Below are 6,395 nucleotides of genomic sequence, written 5' to 3' on the forward strand. Positions count from 1 at the left end.
GAGTGAACCAAGAGATCGAACTGCTTGTGCGCGTTCGTCTGGTAATCGGGTGCCAGTCATAGAAACAGAGCATGTCGAGAATCATGCCTCAAAGTTTCTAAATGCCGAGAGTTCTCCCAGTGCCTCTCGCCTAGGACTCCTTATATACTCGCTCCTAGGTCGGTTTACGCTTTTCCCCTTCTGCCCTTAAGCCGTCATAGCTTAAAAATGAAGATATTCCATTTTTCCCGATCTTTGTAATTATCTTCCAAAACTTCGTATTTATCCGCGGAAACTTGACATTTATCTTTTCTTGCGAACCAAGCATAAACCGTCCTATGGTTTACGGGCTTTTGGTTAAGAAATCGCAAGTGGGCTTCGAATCACGTCTTAGGTCTCTTTGGGCCGTCTTTTGACTCGGAATGCTTATTACGGCTTCTTTCGATAAAAACCAACTTTCTGCGGTTTTTATCGTTAAGTTCGATTGATGACTTCAAATGACGAGAAACATGAAATGGGTTTGCTACGGTCTTCGGGCGATAGCATTAAAGAGTAGACGAGAATGCATGTATTCGTGTCGTATCGACGTTTCGGGAAAGCTCGATCGCTTCGTAACGATCGAAACGCGCACGTGCTCGGTCGCTACGTAGCGACCGAGCAGGACGCGTGCTCGGTCTCGGTCGCTACGTAGCGACCGAGCTTGGCTCGAGCTCGGTCGCTACGTAGCGACCTAGCAGTGTGCATGCTTGGTCGCTGTGTAGCAATCGTGCTTGGCTTGTCGTGGTCCGATCGCCATACTCGAGCTTGTCCGTGACTGGTTTAGATACGTGTCGATTGCCTTGGAACAGCCGGTATTTGGTTCGACCGAGATTCGAATAAGATTTTACCGCAAGGCTCTTCGTAAAGATTTATTTACGAAGATTACTCTTCGTAAAAACGTTCATACCGATTTTTACGGACTTCCAGACTTTGATTCCAGCGTGACCGATTTTGACCCCAACAATAAACACCAAATTGCCTGTCTAGACCAGTCGTGTGACGGGCCTATATAAGTCGGATCTGCGGACCACGGGTTGGGCTGACATTCTATTTGTATGTTTTTATTTTTGATCAATAACCAATGTAATATATGATAAGTAAATAATTTTCAAATTTCGTATACAAGCAAGTGTATAGTGTTAAATTTTATGGAAATTTAGTCCTATAACCATACAAAAAATATAAATACACTATCTAACAAAAAAATATCATATCTATCTATCTATATACTATTATTTATGAAGTGATTTGGCTTATGTGTCGACTTCTCCATCACATTAGATTTTTCTGCTTATTTGTTAATATTTTTATAATTTTATTTGATTATTTGATTATTTTGTTTAATATTTATATATCTGTCATATATATAACGTATATTAGAAAGCATGTCCTTATAAGGTTAAAACTATAAGATAAAATATACATTGAACACTACAAGAAAACAAGGCGAAATCCGACGGAAATTCCGACGGAGAAGAAAATCGTAGGTATATCCCGAGGATTTTCCAACGCATATCCGACGAAAGGCTAAATATACTAGTGGTTGGAAATTCGTCGGTATTTTTCGACGGAATTCCGACGAAATATGTGCTTGTCGGGAATTTCTGACGGCAAAGCGACGAAATATCGAGGGATGTAAATAACCGTTACACGATAGTTCGATAATTTTGGTTTTGTCGATAAGTCGTCGAAAATAAACGACAAATTTCCAAGGAATATTTTTGACCGTTGAAAATATTTTTAATTATTGAATATCCGACGAATTTCCGACAAACAATCCAAAACTTTCCGACGGAATTCCGACGGCATTTTTTTACCGTTTTATAGCCATTTGAATTTTCAGATTTTCGACGGAATTCCGACGATACTTTCGTTGGAAGTGTCGGCATATTTTTCTATAAATACGAGCTCCCCTCATTCACCTCATTCACCTCATTCACTCTGCTTTCTCTCTTCACCTTCTTCACTCTCTTCATTCTACAAATTCGAAAAAATCATGTCTTCTTCAAATTATTTTCGTTCGTGGATGGATAAACCTCATATGGAACCAAACACCAACTTACTTACGGAAGAATACGCAAAAAGCATTACCGAATTCATGACGTTTGTTCAACAACAACCAGAAGCAAATACCGGTATGTTAAGATGTCCTTGTTTTTACTGCAAAAATAATAGGAGTTTAAGGGAATGGGATGTTTGGACTCATTTATATATGAAAGGGTTTATGACAAATTATAAAGTTTGGTATCTTCATGGAGAAACTACTGGTTATGAATATGGTAGTAGTAGTAGTAGTAGCGAACCTCAGACTGTGGATAGGTTAGAAGAACCTAGAACGGAAGTAGATTATAGTGTAGGTACCGAACAGATGGTAAATGATCATTATAGAGGGGAAGAACCCAATGTAGAAGCTAGAAGATTTTTTGATATGTTGGAAGCAGGAAAACAACCTTTGTACAAATGATGTAGAGATGGTCATTCACCTTTATCATCTGCAACTCGATTGATGGATATTAAGATAGATTATAATTTGGCTGAAGAATATGTTGATGCGATTGCTGATTTTGTTAAAGGTGCTCTGCCAGAGGATAATCTCGCACATGGTTCATACTATGAGGTTCAGAAACTTGTAGCGGGTCTTAATTTACCGTATGAGGTGATAGATGTATGCATCGCCATGCATGATATATTGGAGAGATGATGGGAATTGGGATAACTGCAAATTTTGCGGAAAACCTCGTTATCATGATATGAGTGGAAGAATTCCGGTGCCATACAAAAGGATGTGGTATTTGCCTTTGACGGAAAGATTGAAGAGGTTTTATCAGTCTGAACGCACAGTCCAACCAATTAGATGACATGCAGAACACTCCACAGACGATGGTCAGATTCGACATCCTTCAGATGCAAAAACTTGGAAACATTTTCAATCAACATATCCAGAATTTGCGCATGAGAGAAGAAATGTATATCTTGGATTATGTACCAATGGTTTCAACCCCTTTGGAAAGCATGGAAGACAATATTCTCTATGGCCAGTAATTATGACACCGTACAATTTACCCCCAAGTTTGTGCATGCGACGAGAGTTTTTGTTTCTCTCCATTCTCATTCCCGAGCCAGAGCATCCTAAGAGATCACTTGATGTGTTTCTTCAGCCATTGATATATGAGTTGTAACAACTATGGACGCATGGTGCTGAGACATACGATGTTTCGTGTAAAGAAAACTTTCAGATGCGGGCAGTACTTTTGTGGACAATAAGTGATTTTCCAGCATATGGTATGTTATCTGGATGGACAACACATGGAAGGTTGTCATGTCCACATTGCCAAGATAGCACAAATGCTTTCCAAAACACGGAAGGAAATTCTGTTGGTTTGACTGTCACAGAAGATTTCTACCACCCGATCATCCATATCGTAAGAGTAGGACTTTGTTTACGAAGAACAAGAAGGTCTTTGACAGTCCTCCTCTTGAAATTAGTGGGGATGATTTGTTGAAACAGTTCAGAGATTTTGGTGCGGCTAGGACGCCAGACGTAGGTGGACATGAACTTGTTCCAGTTGATGATGCTGGTTTACTTCACAACTAGCACAAAAAAGTATCTTCTGGGATCTTCCATACTGGAAGGATCATCTGTTGCGGCATAATTTAGATGTCATGCATATTGAGAAGAACTTTTTCGACAATTTGATGAACACAATCCTTAATGTCCAAGGTAAAACGAAGGATAATTTGAAGTCAAGACTGGATTTGGTCGATATTTGTGATCGGTCTGAACTTCACGTTGATGAGAACGGCAAGGATCATGTTCCCATATACCGGTTAAATGAAGCTGCGAAAGAGGAGTTCTTTAATTGAATTTCAGAGAGTGTCAAATTTCCAGACGGTTATGCGTCTAATTTGCGCAACTGTGTCCATAGAAGTGAAGAAAAGTTTATTGGCTTGAAGATTCACGATTGTCATGTAATGATGAAGCGCCTCCTTCCGTTTGCCTTTTCAGGACTTTTACCACAAAATGTTCATGAAGCAGTCGCAGGTATTTTATATTTTAACCTTTTTAGTTGGTTGTCATATTAATTTATTATTCTTATTAACGTACTTATAATGGAATTTGTTTAGTTTATATGTATGCAGGGATAAGTGCTTTCTTCCGCGATTTATGCACGAGATCAGTCGCTGAAGAGGGTATAAAAAATTTGAAGGATAACATAGCTGTGATCCAATGCAACCTTGAGAAAATATTTCCTCCTTCATTTTTTTGATGTCATGGAACATCTTGCTATTCATCTCGCAAGAGAATTGGAATTTGGTGGTCATGTGCAGTATAGATGGATGTATCTTTTTGAGCGTTATATGTTTCACCTGAAGAAGAAAGTCAAAAATTTGAGCAAGGTTGAAGGATCTATCATCGCACAGGTGATCAACGAAGAAAATTCAAACTTTGCTGAAAATTACTTTCCATCAGAAGTGCAGACAAAGAACCGAAGACCTGCTCGACATGATGACAGAGAGGAAAGAGCAACATATTATGTTTACGTCCCGAACATCTTCACGGATATTGGACGACTTAGTGGAAAACCTAAGAACCGCAGACTTACTGAGAGGGAGCACGCTCATTTGCACACATATTTGCTTACTAACTGCGAAGACATTCTACAATATGAGAGGTAAATAATTTTATTTCATTAATAAGATTATATTAATAAATTGGATTTTAGATTAATGACATGATATTTTTTTACAAGATTTATATGGCAGAGATGCGATTCACTTACAGACACGCAACAGAAGAGGAACTTGAACAAGTCAAGCTGAAAGAATTTGCTGGATGGCTTCTTAATTATGTAAGTGTGTGCAAGAAATTAGTTATTTAATGCAGTAACATATCACTGATAATGTACTAATTAACATGCTTCATATTTATAGGTGACGGAAGGTGTGGCTAGAGGTGAAATATTTGATGATTGGATATGCGAATTTGTGTGTGGACCAAACTATATGGTGAAGTCATATCCGAAATATTGTACTCGGGGATATGCATTCGCAATTCATAAGGAAGGTCGTTCTAGGACAATTTATGATGCTGGTGTTTCGTCTTCATCCGATGACGATGTGTACTATGGAAACATAAAAGAAATATTGGAAATCAAGTATCCCGGTATGGTTGGATTGCGGTGCACTGTATTCTATTGTGATTGGTATGATAACACTCCAGATCGAGGTGTGAAAACCGACGCATTTGGTGTTACATCAGTACATTCGCGAAGGAAACTGTAATATTATGATCCTTTCATTCTTGCTTCGCAAGCTGATCAGGTATGTCAATTTATTCATAATAGTTAATCAATATAATTATCATTTCACATATTACTTGCTAATAACAAAATTTAAATTATAGGTTTGCTACATCAGATACCCTCGGGTTACGTACAGAGACGATCCTTGGATCGTTGTTATGTCAATCAATCCAAGAGGACGAGTACATGGAAGTTCTGATAATGACCCATTGCAACCAAACTCTACCAGCAACGTAAACCCAGTTGAAGATTTAGCAAATGTTGAACTCGTCGTCGATTTAACCGAATTTGGCGATGATGCTGTTGTGCACTCCGAGTCAGAGGCTGAGGTTGGAGAGTTTGACGAAGATTCTGATTCTGATTCTTCGGAATCTACAGATTCTGAGTAGATTTGTGTAATCGTATATGTATTTTTAATAAGTTATTTATGTTTTTTTCATTTATGTTAAATTGGAAAACTAGTAATTGTAGTGTCTTTTATAAATTATTGGAGTTTTTTATAGAATGTTGTTCCAAATCCAAAATAAATATAACTGTAGTTTTTAAAAATATATCGGAGTTATTTCGTTTAATAAATTTTGCTGTCTGGGAAATAGATTTTTTTTTAAAACGCGTCGGAATTCTGTAGGAATATTCCGACAAAATTCCTATGACCGCAAACTCTGGGGTTTCGTTATGAGATTTAGCTATCCGTCGGTAATCAGTGGGAATATTCCGACGGAATTACGACGCTTACAAAAATTTGAGGTTTCGATTAGAGGTTTGGGTATCCGCCGGAATTGCATCGAAGTTTACCGACGAATTTCTGACGAATAACTAAACCTTGTCGGAAATCCGTCGGAAATTTCCCACTGATTACCGACGGAAGTTCATTTTTGAAAGCAAATTATCAAAATAAATGTGTGAATAGATACCGAAAATGTCCGAGTAACACATACTAAGTGTGTTAAAAAATGTTCAGTTACAATAGTTTTAACTTTTTCAATGTAAAAAATTATTTACCAAAATTTATCACCGTATACTTAATGTAAACAGTTATATACTTAAACAAACATGTTGCGGTTATCTAATTTA

Source organism: Brassica oleracea, chromosome C5 (assembly GCF_000695525.1).
Source record: "Brassica oleracea var. oleracea cultivar TO1000 chromosome C5, BOL, whole genome shotgun sequence".
Classification (NCBI taxonomy): Eukaryota; Viridiplantae; Streptophyta; class Magnoliopsida; order Brassicales; family Brassicaceae; genus Brassica; species Brassica oleracea.